Here is a 15,172-nt window from a genome sequence, read left to right on the forward strand (position 1 = left end):
ACTGAATGCTTCTTGCAGAATCCTGAATAGATTCTAAAGCACTGCAAAGCAAGGGCGGGACATCCCTGTCATATGACAGAATGAGGAATGAAAAATCTTCCAAAGACTACAGGGTAATGAGCTACAGCAGGGTGGCCATCTCAGCTCCTGGAGGGACAGCACTGTGTGCAAAGAGCTGCAAGTGGAATGTGGTTACAGGGATACTCGGCTGCTAGGGACCTATGGCATCTCAATGTTGACTTCTCTCTGGAGATGCTTCTGCTGTTACATCGGCTCATCCTGTCTGGCAGTACATTGCACTTAATGGTCTGCAGCATAAGATGCCCTGATGATAAATAGTTTCAAAGACAAGGCTGGAGAGGGCTCAATGTATCATCATCTTACCATTAATACAGAGCTTTAGGTGCCAAAAGAGCAGCTTTCCTGGCATGCTTTCAGGGCTCCTATTTCAGACCTGCATCCCGGCTGCAGCTTTGTCAATGATGCTTTTGAGTTGTACTTACTCAGGTGCAGCATGTGAACAAACCACAGAGCAAACAAGCTATTAATGGGATCCTTGACCCAGCCTGGCTCAAGTGTTATTCCTGCTCAAGGACTCCCCAGGGTAGCTTAAGGCCAGGGATTGAAGGTCCTATGGATTCCAGTCACCTGGTCAAGGTGAGGAGTCACTTCTTACCATTGTTATCAGCAAGGATGAGACAGATTCATGGCCTACAGGCACCACCAAACACATGAGGGCAGTTCCTGTGTGGATACCTGTGGGGTTATAGGTACACAAACAACCCCATCCTACTTCTGAGGCTCAGAGCATCCTTGGTACCCTTCACGAGCATCCTTGGTACTTCCATGCCCTCCAGGGTCTGGCCCCAGCACCGTTGGTTCACTCTCTGGCTGGTCAGGCTAGATCTAGATCACATGCACACAAAAGGATGCACCACACACATGGGGATGTAATACACAGGAAAATCAGAGGGGGCAGATTTCATGCTTGTTTCCATGTGATCAACCTGGATCTTCCCCCTTTCCCTGCTGGTGACCCTTCTCTGAACCATCCCATTGGAAAGTCTGGGAAGAAAACTCCTAACTCCAGTGTGGTGTTCACAATACTGGGCAACCTGACAAATCAAGTGCGCCTTCTCAGAGTTCGGGTGCCACATTCATGGAGTTAAGGCATACGTATGCAATACATTTCTCAGAAATGGCATACATATTCATTCCTTTCCAAGAACTCATTAACTTATGATAATGTCCTTTGAACATGCATGATCCAGGCCTTTGGCAGCTGTACAACCACCTACTTCATCCCCTTTATTTCATCTTCAGCTTCTTCACAGTGACCTTCGAGCAACTTTCAGCTGTTTTTCCCCAGTCTGATAAATCTCCATTGCTCGATATATCAAAGTGAGCAACTTTTTCTCATGGTTCACTACAGCTCAGAACAATTATATGAAACCCAAGAAGAGTCCTCGCACCTGGTGGCTCCCAGCACATACTATTCAGATAAAAGTGGTCTGTTGTGGCACTTGTGAAGCACAAAATAAGTCTGTTGGGCCTTCACACACCGAGCAAAGCTAAACTAGAAAATTTTCATGAACTAACAGACATCAGTTCCTCCCGCTAAACTAATATTTTGGTCCTTAAAATAACATGTATCGATCCCCATTGCTAAACCAGACAATATCACCATAACAAATCTTGTGCAATCTCCGGGTTATCTCATTCATTCTCCAAACTTCCTCTACATATTCCACAGAAAGACGTGGGCAAGGTTTGTCACCACAGTATGATTGCACCACGGGAATGGTTTGGGGTGCAGAGAGCATCGTAGCAGTGCTGTCTTTGTGACCTTGAGGCAAAGTCTGTACTCAGAAATCAGCAGAAGGGAAAACAGTGCTTGCAGGTGCCTAAGGTGAGACCACCATGCTTGTTAAATAGGAGTGGTGTGGAATACTTGGAAGTATGCTTTATGTCACCCCTACTGAATTCCTGTCTCTGAATACGGGAATAAACACCTTCAGCATTGCATTTCTCCTCACTAGACGCAGCACAAATGATTGCATTAGCCTCTAGAGAGCCCAGGGCCCCAATGTGCAAGTCATAAATTCATATTCACAGACTCTTTCTGTCCCAAATGGCTTATGAGCTATCGTGGTAAGTCAGATAGAAGAAATATTATAAGCTTTGCTTTCCAGATGGGGAATTGAGGCTCTAAAAGGTTGAAGTGACCTAACTGGGTTTTGGAAAGGAAGACCGCCAGCACCGAAGCATTGCCTGGAAGAAGGCATGACCACTCAATACAAATCTCTTCCAAAGCAGTTGGTTGAAAAATTGGTGCCAGAACCAATGGGATTCACACAGCGTGTCCCCAGATCCCCCTCGCTGCATGAGGTCAGTGGGATGGAGGCAGCCCTGCAGGAAGCTGTGCCCTTCCTGCTCCATTCCTGCAGGCAGAGGCTGCCCCACTCCAGACAGGCTGCACAGAGACCACCCAGACCAGCACTCAGGACGCTGCTGATTCTTGCAGGGAACTGATGCCAGAGTTAGAAAAGTAGCTAATCCGCCAGCATGAATGAGGTTCCTCAAAGCAGCCCATATTGCTGCAAGCCCCCTGTGTTCATTGGCACATACAGAGGGGAGATTCTTGCAGAGGTTGGTGGTGCAGTGCTGATTCTCCCCTGCTTGTGGCTGTAACCGAGGCACTTGGAGGGTTTTATCAACCCATCTGCCTGCCACTCGTTTGCTTTTCCTTCTTGTGGGTTCTTTCAGTGTCTCCAGCACATTGTGTTGCAGCCTGGAACTGTGTCAGTAGCTGCACTGTGCTTGTTTGCATGTATTTGTACATGTCAGCATGTGTGTACATGCATGTATGAATGTGCGTATGCGCTCCGAAGGAGAGAGAGAGCACCACAATGCAGACAGCCCAGCCTGGCACCTTGCTGGTTCTGCTACTGAGAGTGTCTGGGATATGGATGAGGAGTGGGGAGCAGGGGCATGAACTTCCACGTGGGCATGTGACTGTGCAGTGCACAAAGGGGAGGTGAGCTGAATTAGGGCTGCTGATGGCGAGGGCTGCCCACGCTCAGAGCTGGCAGGGCTGAGTCCTGTGAGGGGTCGTTGGTGTGGGAGGTGTGAAGCTCCCTGGTACGCCTGGAAGCTGCATTCCCCAAGAGATCTGTCATGCAGGCACCTGAGTTGGGAGTCCAGAGTTAGTCCTGGCCTTCTTCATTCTCTGACACAGGCAGGCCTGTTCATCCTGTGGGTAGCCCCATGCCATGTGCGTTTTGTCAAACTTCAGAGAAGGCAGAAAGCTGTGAAGGTGTTTAGGAAACAACGTGTGTCTCCATACATAGGAGACCAAGAAAATCAAAGTCAGATGCTCAGACGTCACATTTGGCTTTCTAGACAGGCAGAGACTGATGATTCTGGAAACACTGTATGCTGAGATCTTTTTGCTTCTCTCTGATTTTACAGGCTGTTTGGCACGCTGTAATGCCACTGCAATCAGTAGACCATGGCTTTGTTACTTAAAATACAGAAAATCAATCTGGGTTTTCACATGGGCCTGTAGCCCTGGAGTGGCAGCTCTTGGAGCCCACACTGATACTGTGAGCTGAGAAGTTCACACACACTGGTCAGGAGCTGCCTGTATTTGAGGATGAAAAAATCAGCTGCTGAACCGGGAACAAAAGCTGTGGAGGTTTCCTGTAGAAGTCCTTGTTTTTTCTACCGAAAAGACATAAGGAGCTTTAGCAGCAGTGGAAGGAGATGCTGGGATGACACAGGACTTGAATTGCTTACAGGAGCAAGTAGCTGTGAATCCCAGTTGTGCAGGTGGTGCTGGGGGGATTTTGAACACATCTGCTGCAATGTTTGGACAAAAAGGCCTTTGTGGTTTATAATCTCTTTTTTTCTGTGAGGATTTCATGTCTCAGGTTTGTCTCAGAGCGTGCATTGCCCTTGCCATGTTTGCAGGAAGCCCAGGGTTGCTTCTGATATCTCTTTGTCTTTGTGGCTCTCCATAAATATTAAATATGGAAATCTTAAATTCTTCTGAAGTTGTTCTCTGGTTTGTCTGAGAGCCTCACTTAATACCTGGCTGATCTCCTGGCCCAGGGAGATCATTATCAGGCCCACAGGAGCATGGTTCAAGCATTGTTGTGCTCAGGAGCAGATGTGCTGTGTCCAAAGAATGGGATGTCAGAATTGCTCTGCTCTGGGGTAAGTCTGAGGCCTCAGGCACAGGGGCAGGTATGGCCTGAGTGGAGGAGATAGCCCTGCCACGAGCTCCCAGATGGATGCTAGATGCTCAGATTTAGACACGACAAACAGTGCAACAGCCATGCTGCTGGGACTGCTCCCAGGCACCCAAAGAGATGTCATCTCACCCAGCTCCTGAGGCAGGGGTTACCTGCCCTCCTGTGTGATATTCACAGCAAGGGCCTCCTTCCTTTGGGTTGTGTTCCCAGGACTGCAGCCACCACTGCCACAGTGTCTGAGGACCAGCTGCCCAAAAGGATCAGCATATGGGGCCAGAGAGCTGAGCTTCCCTCCCGCCTCAGACTCCCATGCTGTCTGAGCTTCAGCTCATCCAGTTCCCCATTGCCCAGCTGTGAAGGAGAGCCCTCATGAAGGAGAGCCCTCTGGCACAGCCACGATGTCAGCCTGCCTGTGCTCCCAGCAGGATGCAGCTTGTCAGCTCTTCCAGCGCCTTACCCCTGGGAGCTGGTGGGGGGGAGGTGATGATCTTGCAGAGGGCAGTCAGCTGTTGCTAACTGTGCTGGCCTTGCTTGCAGATGTCTGCAGGGCACACCAGTCCAGCGCAGCTGCCTGCCTGTCCCTTCTTGTTGTACATCTCAGAAACAAGGAAACAGATGACCGAGAATGAGATTTGTAATGCTGAAGGGCAACGGTGTCAGATGAGGTCCTTCTGGAGCCTTTCAGGACATTTGCAGTCAGTCATGACAGCTTTCCCACAGGCGCTGCTCCATTGGTACCTGCGGGGGAAGGCCGCATTTGCCCTCTGCACTGCTGCTGCCTCAGCACAGTGTGGAGCACACAGCGCCCATTCCCAAGCACACCAACCACCTGCCAATGGGACAATGTGCTGCTGCTGGAGAGCTTGGGGCTGGGAGGCAGCAGCTGTGGTATTCCCGGAGCAGTGGGAGTCCACAGTCTGATGAGGTCCATTGATCCCACCCCAGGTGCTCTCCTGGAGTAAGCAGTGCTCAAATGGCTGGAACTTGGCCTGTTTTTTTGTTGGTTTTTTTTTTTTTTTTGGTTTTTTGTTTGGTTGGTTGGTTGTTTTTTTTGCTTCTGGACTATTTTGATGTGCTTTGCTTGGTTGCCCTCCTTCCTTTTAGCCATGGCTGAACGTGTTGAGCACAGACTGGAGCACTTCACAACGATAGTTTAAGTTCTGCCTTTTGTTGTCTCTCCAGAACCCTCTCTGTGCACATCCCATTGACACCGCTGCCCTCGGGCAGGGCCATCTCTTGAGCTGAGGCCATTCTGCTTATGGGTAGCAAGGGAAGGGCACAAGAGTCTGACTAAACTTCCAAGTGCTGGGCTGTAACATGGGGATGGAGAGGAAACAATGACCCTCATGCACAGCTAAGCAAATCCCTCAGTGCTTTTGGGGGGAATTTTGTGTCCCTCTGCCAAGCACAAGGCTTGCACACAGGACAGAGCTCTGCTGCTGCTTGCACTGATATATAATGTAGCCATACAGCATTGCCCCAAAATTTTACTATAGAAGGTACCTCCACATTAGGAGAGGGTGGTTCCCATCCTTTCTGCCACTGCCACCCCACTTTCTTCAATCCCAGCCGAACTGCTGTGCTTGCAGGGCACGGAGTACTCACAATGTCCCCATGGGGTGTGGGCAGCTGCTGCCCCATCTCATGCTGCAACCACATGAACAAGCAGAGGGAGCTGGAAGCAGAGCTGCAGATTGCACCAACAGGCAGTTGATGTACCTCCAGGGCAGGTAGCACGCAGTCCCCTGTGGTAGACATCATGGTAAGAAATGCTGTCTTTTTTCCTCAACATATGAGCACAGTGTGCAAATCAAGAGCTTGAATTGTCACAGCCGGAGAGTGCAGATGCAGAGGTCATGGGCAGAAAGCATAGCTGGAGTTGATACGCCTGCAGGAGGGCAGGCGGTGGGGGAAGGCATGCAGTTGCAGCAGGCTGCTGCTGGCACCTGGCAGCTCAGGCAAAGCTCAGGGGTTAGCAGTGCTCAGTCTGCTCTGTCCCTTTTTTCCCACCCTCATTACTTAGAGATCCACACAAAGCAAAGGGGATGGAGCAATGAAGGAAGGCCAGAGCAAGGAAGCAGTAAGTGAAGCCTAGCACGGTGTTGCTCTGGGACCATTGCATAACTGATAAGCATTTCAACCAGGACAATTGCACTGGCTGTTAATGCCTTGTACCACTGCTTAGGGACTTCCATCTGGATATTTACAACCCCAAATGTGCCTGCCTGCACCTCTCAGATGTCTTCAAGCTCCCTGCTGGTCCCAGCTGAGCAGTGTCCTTCTGACCCATCGCTTTGGTCTTTGAACTTTGGGTCAGCTCTGTCTGGAGCAAGGAGAGCAGTCAGCTGGTCATGGTGAGGGCAGTCTGTCCCAATCCAAGGTTACTTCCTTCCCTTTCTTATCCTCTGCCTCTTTGAGTCTGAGTGATGAAGAGCTCAACTCTGTCACTGGCTCAGCAAATGTGAAGGTGAGACAAGGCACTGAGATCCCTTGCCTACAGTCCTCTCAGCTGCTGAGTGTTTGCACAGTCTCTTCATGGAGCAGAGCTCTCAAGGCAGGGCTGGGATCCATCCCACAGGAGGGGATATTATAGGACAACTAGTAGAAGAAATAGCAGGCTCTCTGGGCTGCTGGCAGTTGACCTGACACCTTAAATTAGTGTGTGATTGCTGCAGGGCCTCCTGAAGGAGCGGGAACTGAATGTACTGGAACCCACCTCTATATGCAGGAGAACCAGAAAGAAACAAAAAACCTGAGTTTTCTACCAAGTGCCTTTGTGTCTGTGTTAGATGGACCCAGGCCATCTTCAAAATCTGTTGTGCAGCAGGTTTTTTTCCAGCCTTACCCAAGCAAAACTCCCAGAACTAGACACAGCCATCTCCAGAACTGTTCTGTAAAAGGACTTTAAGATCTTATGCAAATGGACTGTGTCTTTCCAGACCTGTGGGCAGACAAGTGGGAAGATCCTCTCATCTCTGTTTTTGGCCTTTGTATGCTGCCATGTATTAAAAAAAAATAGCAGCTATAATTGTAGGCAGAGCAGACAATGATGCAATCAGACCAGTCCAACTGAACACACCCCCTGTGAAATCAGCCAGGCCTTTGCTTGACCCCTCGGGATACTCTGAAATTATAAGTTTGGAGAAGTCCAGGAGATGAGACCCCAAGGACGAGGAGCAACACCAGCTGCCCCCAAGTGATCTTTCCCCCCCACCCCCAGCTCCAGAGGCAAACACAGTGTGGTTCTACAGACAGATGTGTATCATTTCACACAGAGGCTTCACTGCAGCTAGTATAGTTTCTGACAGATGGCTGCAAGGAGCACTGACTACAGGTCACACCTTACAGAACCACAGAGTGGGATTCTGGCATGCAGTGATCCTAGGAAGGATTTGGGGTCAAGGTAGAGGGAGTATCGAACATAAACTCCCAGTAAGGCCAATCCTAAGAGGATGCCAGGGTTTTTGTGCTGCTGAAAGAAAGGAGATGCAGCAATGTCTATTGATAGGGTAAATAGTAGAGAAGAAAGAATTCAGCTAAAGGTCAAAAGAAATGGTGCAACATTTGGAGATTTTCAAGCTGGGAAGTCATACAGAAGCACAGGTGAGCACTGAAGTGAGGTGCTGCAACTCCGTGTGGATGGAGCAGGGTTGTTATACCCAGTGGCTGCTTGCGTCTCTCCTCTTTGTGGTGCAACAGAAATGGAGAAATGAATCTCTTCCTTTATAAGGCTCTTTAAAATCTCTGCAAGAGGAGCTGCATTTCTTTCTGGGCTCCGTATTTCAGATAGGACATTAAGGAACAGGAGACAGAAGATGCCTTCCAAAGCAATAAGCACCAAGATATTTTACCTATATGTCTTGTTCCAGGCAGGATAAAGCATGTCAGCATGAATTACAAGAACAAAGCCAATGTATTTGGTCCGCACAGCTTGGGAGCACTGCAGAGGACTGCCAGGGAGTGAGAGTTAGAAGGTGAAAGTAGCCACAGCCACCAGCTAAGAGTATGATGGGCTCCTTAGATTACTCAAGATAACTGGCCCAACTTAGATAACTTAGATAATCAGTTATCAGTTATTAAGAGGAGAAACTCTTGCCAGGAATGGGGTCAGGCTGTAAGATATAACAGTGTGAGGGTGCTCTGGGCAGCGTGAACCCTCCTGAGGCAGACAGCATAGCAGCTGCTGACCCACTGCCCTCAGGAGGGGCTCAGAAAGCTGTACCATTTTCCCCTGAACGCTGAGGCCATATTGTGTTGTCGCTTTGTGAGTTCGTAGAGCCAGGATGATCGTGCTTCAGCTGGAATATATCGCAGCAATAAGGAGAGGTAATTGCAATTAGAGCTATTGTGCCATAATTAGGATGTTTGTTACAAAATGGCAGAAGAGGCAGTGCTGATGGCAGGGGGTTGGGGGGGTTCACATGAAGACATACATGACAGAAGAGACTGAAAGGACCACAATGTTCAGCATTCGTCAGGCATGGAGAGGGTTTGAGGCAGGCTCCCCATGCCATGCCAGCCTGCAGGCCTGCAAGGCCTCGCTGCACCACACCATTCAGGAGGGACAGGAGGCCGCCATTGTGTGACACCAGCAGGAGAGCTGGGAGAAGTGGAAGTTTTCAGCCTTTTTTTTATCATGGCTTTTTCTTGTTAAGGCCATTGGAGGAGCTCAGTCGCCACACTGAGCAGGTCCGATACCCACTGCTGTCTGAAGGCCAAATGCTTTATGTCAATACTTGCTTCCAGGATGCCTCGGCAGCACTGCTGCTTTCCTTTCATTTTAGTGCAATGTTATGAGATTTATAAAACTTCTCCAAAGCTGGCAGTGAAAACCTTTACTTCATCCCAAATTAATGCTGTTCTTTTGTTTGTTTGTTTGTTTTGACTGGGGAAAAAAAGAAAAAAAGAAAAAGAAAAGAAAAAAGAAAAAGTGAATTTGAGTGCTATTGAGCTCTGCATTACTTTTTCCCAGTTTGTGGATATGCCCCTGAGCTCTTGACATCTCTCACTGTGGGAAAAGCCAGTAGGGGTGTCAGATCCCCTGCAAGCAGGGGGGACCCTTCCCAGCAGACAGCCAAAAGGGCCACTGTGCCTTAGCAGGTTTTCTGATGATAGAAAACTGGCAGGAGTGGATACACCAGAAGACTGTACTGCCATTCAGCAAGAGCTGGGCAGACTGAGAGTTGGGCAGAGAGAAACCTACAAAGGCAGATATAGGGTCTTGCACTTGGGGAGGAATAACCACATGTATCAGCACAGGATGGGGCAGCTGGAGAGGAGCTCTGCAGAGAAGGCTCTGGGTGTCCTGTGGGTAACAGTTCAGCCGTGAGCCAGCAGTGTGCCCTGGTGGCCAAGAAGGCCAGCGGTGCATTACACAGAGCATGGCCAGCAGGGTGAGGGAGGTGCTCCTCCCCTCTGCTCTGCCCTGGGGAGGCCACATCTGGAGCACTGTGCCCAGTTCTGGGCTCCCCAGTTCAAAAATAACAGGGATCTCCTAGAAAGAGCCCAGTGGAGGACCACAAAGATGATACAGGGCCTGGAGCATCTCCTGTGTGAGGGAAGGCTGGGAGCCCTGGGGCTGTTCAGCCTGGGGAAAAGAAGGTTGAGAGAGGATCTGATCAGTGCTTATCAGAATCTATAAGGTAGGAGGAAAACAGATGGGGCCAGGCTCTTCTCAGTGGTGCTTAGAGACAGGAAAAGTGGCAATGGGCACAAACTGGAACATGGGAGGTTCCATCTGAACATGAAGAAGAACTTCTCTTCAATGAGGGTGCCCAAGCCCTGGCACAGGCTGTGCAGAGGAGGTACATTCTCCTCTGGAGATACCCAAACCCACCTGGAGGCTTTTCTGTGCAACCTGCTCTGGGGAACCTGATTTAGGGAGGTGGGACTGGGGAGCTTCACAGGTACCTTCCAACCCCTATGATTCTGTTACTCTGTGATTCTCCTCACAGAGCAGCTCCTATGCTCTTCATCTTCCAGCATGTGCCTTCATGGCAGTATGTCTATGCAGACAGCAAGGCTCATCCTCTTCCTCTCTTTCTGCTCCAGCTCTGCTCCTCTCTCATATGTTTCTGCAACACTGTCTGTTCTGCCCTGTGCTCCATCTCCTCCACTCTCTGTCCACCCTCCAGTGTGTGAGCACACCAGCTCATTGCCTGGAACACATCTCCACTGACTCACGAAGCCTGCAGTGTTCAACAGGAAGAGTGGGGTAGCTGTCATGACCTGCCCATTTTGCCTGTCTGGTGTCTCTTGGCCCATCCTTTATGTTTATCTGGCATCTAAAATAAGAGTCATGTTAATACATTCCTTCCTCCCAGGAGTGCTAGGAGGATTAATTAGTTAATGTTTGTACAGTGCTTTGAAGATAAGTGCCAAGCAGGATGATGATAGGAGCGCAAATGGATTCTTTAATCTTGTCTCTTTCCTTTTTCCACTCGGGCTCATGCTAACAGCCAATGTGTTTTTCCTTTGCTAGGTCACCGGGTGGGGATAGTGTTGCCTTGAGTTGAAGTTCAGGGTGAAGGAAAGAGGAAGTGGACACCTGGAGAAAGCAGAGGGTTCAGCTCCCTTACAGGTCTGCTATGCCCACTGCACAGAAGAGTAGCTGAGCAACGGACAAAGGAATTAAAGGCGTGCTTAGGGTGCAAGGATCGTGGGGACCCTTGTTAGAAGTCCAAGCCCCAGACACCAGGCAGAGACCGGGGGAACAATAAGCTAAACACACTGTTTACAAGATCAGCAGCTGCTGCGGACACCTTTCCAACTGGAGCTCCATTTTTCCATCCCAGTTCTGCCCAGGGAACTCACATGGCTGCATGCAGGTCCCAATGTGGCCCAGGCAGTGAGCTGTGTCCCACAGCCCCATCAGCTGGCCACTGGTTCACTGGGCACAAACTGTGTCTCAAGCTGGTAGGGGGATTGCAGCCTTGCCTGCTGCACAGAGCCCAGCTCATGCACAGCAAACAAATTTGCTCTTTACTAGCTTGGTGGAAACATCTGCCTTGGCACAGAGGAGGAAAGGTGAACCCTCCCTGTATGTCTGAGGCCAGAATGGCTTTGGACATCTCTTCGGCAGAAAAGGGGATGATATCTTACTGGTGTGAGGCTGGTGCAGGACCTCATGTGACCTCTCCAAACCCACTATCATCCCCACCTAGAAACAGGCCTTTCTTTTCCCAGTATGACCATCCCATATGAAGTGGCCCTGTCTTGATGCTGCTCTTACCACTGGCCAGGCAGTGCTGCCATATCCCAGCCTCCCAGCTTTGATGGTCAGTTTGGTCTCCTGAGTCCTGTTTTTGGTTTCTGCCTCAGAAGGATTTGGTTTAAGTCTGCTTTTCTCGTAAAACCCATGTTTGTACAGAGATGTGAAAAAGGGACTTAAATAGCACACGTGGAGAGCTGGTCCAGGGTATTTCTACTAAGCAAACCCCTCCCCAAGAGCTAGAGATAAGACATGCCCAAATGGTAGGACAGCACTGTTGTCTGGACTCCCACTCTTCACAGGGTTTGGGTCTGGTCTGATACAGGGACAAGCAGAGGTGAATAAAGATGGAAGGTACTTGTGGGACAGATTTCTGAGAAGCACCCAGAGCCTAAACCACCCCAAGAGAACTCATAAAATGGCTTGGAAGGAACCTTAAAGCTCATCATTGTGCAAGTTAGCATCTGGACTTCTTCACACCACACAGGTGCATGTCCTGGGAGGAAGGAACCTCCTAAGTCTGTGCTCAGAGCAGCTGGCCTGGCTGTTCTATGAGCCCAGAGCTGCTGCTGGGCAGCTGCCCCAAGCCAGGGTGCTGGGATGGCACCTGCACTGCTCAGTTAGCCCAGCTCCCAGGGACAGGCGGGCAGCAGCACCAGCAGCCATGTGCTGTTGTTGCCCTGCTCCACCATCCCGCATTCCTTGGGGATGTGGTTTAACTGTAGCAGGCAGCTCAGCACCCTGCAGCTGCTTGCTTGCATGGCCCAGGTGGAAGGGGGGAGAGAATGGAAAGGTAAAAGCGTGAGAACTCAGGAGCTGAGATGGAGAGGTACGAGGTAAAGCAAAAGCTATGTGCACATGAAAAGCAATAGAAGGAATTTGTTCCCTGCTTCCATCAGCAGGCAGGTGTTCAGCCATTTCCAGGAAAGCAGGGCACATCACTTCTAATGGTTCCTCAGGAAGACAAACCCTATTGCCCCCTCCTCCTTCTTTCCCTCGGTTTAATTGGTCAGCATGATGCCATACAGGTAGGGGTATCCCTTTGGCCAGTTTGGCTCAACTGTCCTGGTTCTGTCTGCCCCCAGCTTCTTGTGTACCCCAGCTCCTTGCTGGCAGGGCAGCGTGAGAAGCTGAAATGTCCTTGACTCAGTGTAAGCGCTGCTCTGCAGCAACTAGAACATCTCTGAGTTATCCACGTTATTTTCATCTAAAGTGCAACACACTGCATCCTACCAACCTCTAGGAAGAAAATTTAACTCTGTCCCAGCCAAAACCAGGACAAGTGGGTGCTGAGACTTTGTCTGCTGAAATTTAGGTCTTATTAAAACTGTATGATTTTGGAATCATTGTCTGCTTTCCATTACAGATTCAGGATGTTTATTGTCATTTTTACCAGCATCTCCTTCTGTGATGGCCAAGTGCCCTTCACTTCCCAACACCACACTTGCTCATGGGCAGCTGAGCATGATAGCATCATGGAAAGAATGAGATATTCTTGTACTGAATGGCAGTTCAGATGAATGAATTTCACCTACACGGCCCCGTTTTCTTATTTATTCCAAAATACGCAAGAGAAGACAGACCCTACTTATTTCACCACATTTCTTTTGTTCATTCATGCAAACACTCCCCAAAAGCATCCAGCTGTGAGGAGCCCAGCAGGCATCTGCCCACTGCCTTTCAGGGGAAGATGAGGCAGAGTTTTCCTGCCTGAGCTGGACAAGTCCAGCACATTGGGCTGAAATTTCAGGCTAAAGAATTCACAGAATCACAGAATCACAGAATTGTACGGGTTGGAAGGGACCTCTAGAGATCATCGAGTCCAACCCCCCTGCCAAAGCAGGCTCCCTACACCATGTCACACAGATAGGCGTCCAGGCGGGTCTTAAATATCTCCAGAGAAGGAGACTCCACCACCTCCATGGGCAGCCTGTTCCAGTGCTCTGTCACCCTCATCGTAAAGAAGTTCTTGTGCACATTCGTGCGGAACATCCTATGCTGTACTTTCATCCCATTACCCCTAGTCCTATCCCCACGCACTACTGAAAAGAGACCAGACTCACCACTATGGCTCCCACACGTCAGGTATTTATAAACCTGTATCAAATCCCCTCTCAGCCTTCTTTTCTCAGCGCTAAACAGACCCAGTTCCCTAAGTCTCTCCTCATAGGGGAGATGCTCCAGGCCCTTCACCATCTTCGTGGCCCTCCGCTGGACTCTCTCCAAGAGATCCCTGTCTTTTTTGTACTGGGGAGCCCAGAACTGGACACAATATTCCAGATGAGGCCTCACCAGGGCAGAGTAGAGGGGGAGGATCACCTCCTTCGACCTGCTGGACACGCTCTTTTTAATACACCCCAGTATGCCATTGGCTTTTTTGGCTACAAGGGCACACTGCTGGCTCATGGTTAATCTGTCGTCCACCAGGATGCCCAGGTCCCTCTCAGCAGAGCTCCTCTCCAGGAGGTCTTCCCCCATCCTGTACTGGTGCATGCAATTATTTCTACCCAGATGCAAGACTCTACACTTGCTTTTGTTAAACCTCATCTGGTTTCTTACTGCCCAGCTATCCAGCCTGTCCAGGTCTCTCTGAATGGCAGCACAGCCTTCAGGCGTGTCAGCCAATCCTCCCAACTTCGTGTCTCACAAACTTGCTGAGGGTGGTCACTATCCCCTCATCAAGGTCGTTGATGAAGATGTTGAAAAAAAACAGACCCAGTACAGACCCCTGGGGGACGCCGCTAGTTACAGGCCTCCAGCCAGATTCTGCACCACCAGCGACAACCCTCTGCACTCTGCCAGTCAGCCAATTCTCAACCCACTTCACTGTCCACTCATCTATCCCATACTTCCTCAGCTTTGTTATAAGGATGTCATGGGGGACAGTATCAAAAGCCTTACAGAAATCAAGGTAGACTACATCTACCGCCCTCCCCCTGTCCACCCAGCTAGTGACATCTTCATAAAAGGCCACCAGGTTGGTCGAGCACGACCTCCCATTGGTGAACCCATGCTGGGTACTCCTGATAACCTCCATATCACCCAGTTGTCTGGAGATGGCATCCAGAACAAGCTGTTCCATCACCTTCCCTGGGACAGAGGTGAGGCTGACTTGCCTGTAATTACCCGGGTCTTCCTTCTTGCCCTTTTTGAAGACTGGAGTGACACTGGCCACCCTCCAGTCTTCAGGCACCTCCCCAGTTCTCCAAGACCTCTGAAAGATTACAGAGAGCGGCTCAGCAACAACCTCTGCCAGCTCTCTCAGCACCCACGGATGCACCCCATCAGGTCCCATGGATTTATGGACCTTAATGTTTCCTAGGCACTCACGGACCACCTCTTCCCTGACTAAAGGGAAATCTCCCATTCTCTGGACTCTCTCATCAACCGTCCGGGATTCCTGAGGGAGATCCCTTTCACTAAAGACAGAAGCAAAGAAGGCGTTCAGTATTTCCGCCTTCTCAGCATCCCGTTACCAGAGTGCCCCCCCTCACTTAGTATGGGGCCCACATTCTCCCTAGCCTTCCTTTTGCTGTTAACGTATTTAAAAAAGCCTTTTTTACTATCCTTTATCTCCTTAGCTAGATTCAACTCCAGGTGGGCTTTGGCCTTCCTGGTCGCATCTCTGCAGTTCCTGACTACATTCTTGTATTGTTCCCAAGTGGTCAGACCCTTTTTCCACATATCATGTACTTTCTTCTTTCCG

The 15,172-nt window shown here is 49.9% G+C and overlaps 1 protein-coding gene across 6 annotated transcripts in view; it reads left to right on the forward strand.

Moving 5' to 3' along the window:
- DLGAP4 (DLG associated protein 4) overlaps positions 1 to 15,172 on the forward strand; it is a 146,404-nt gene that overhangs the window by 55,514 nt on the left and 75,718 nt on the right. The gene's annotated exons all lie outside the window — the stretch shown is intronic.

The sequence above is a fragment of the Coturnix japonica genome, chromosome 20 (assembly GCF_001577835.2).
Source record: "Coturnix japonica isolate 7356 chromosome 20, Coturnix japonica 2.1, whole genome shotgun sequence".
NCBI classification, from domain to species: domain Eukaryota; kingdom Metazoa; phylum Chordata; class Aves; order Galliformes; family Phasianidae; genus Coturnix; species Coturnix japonica.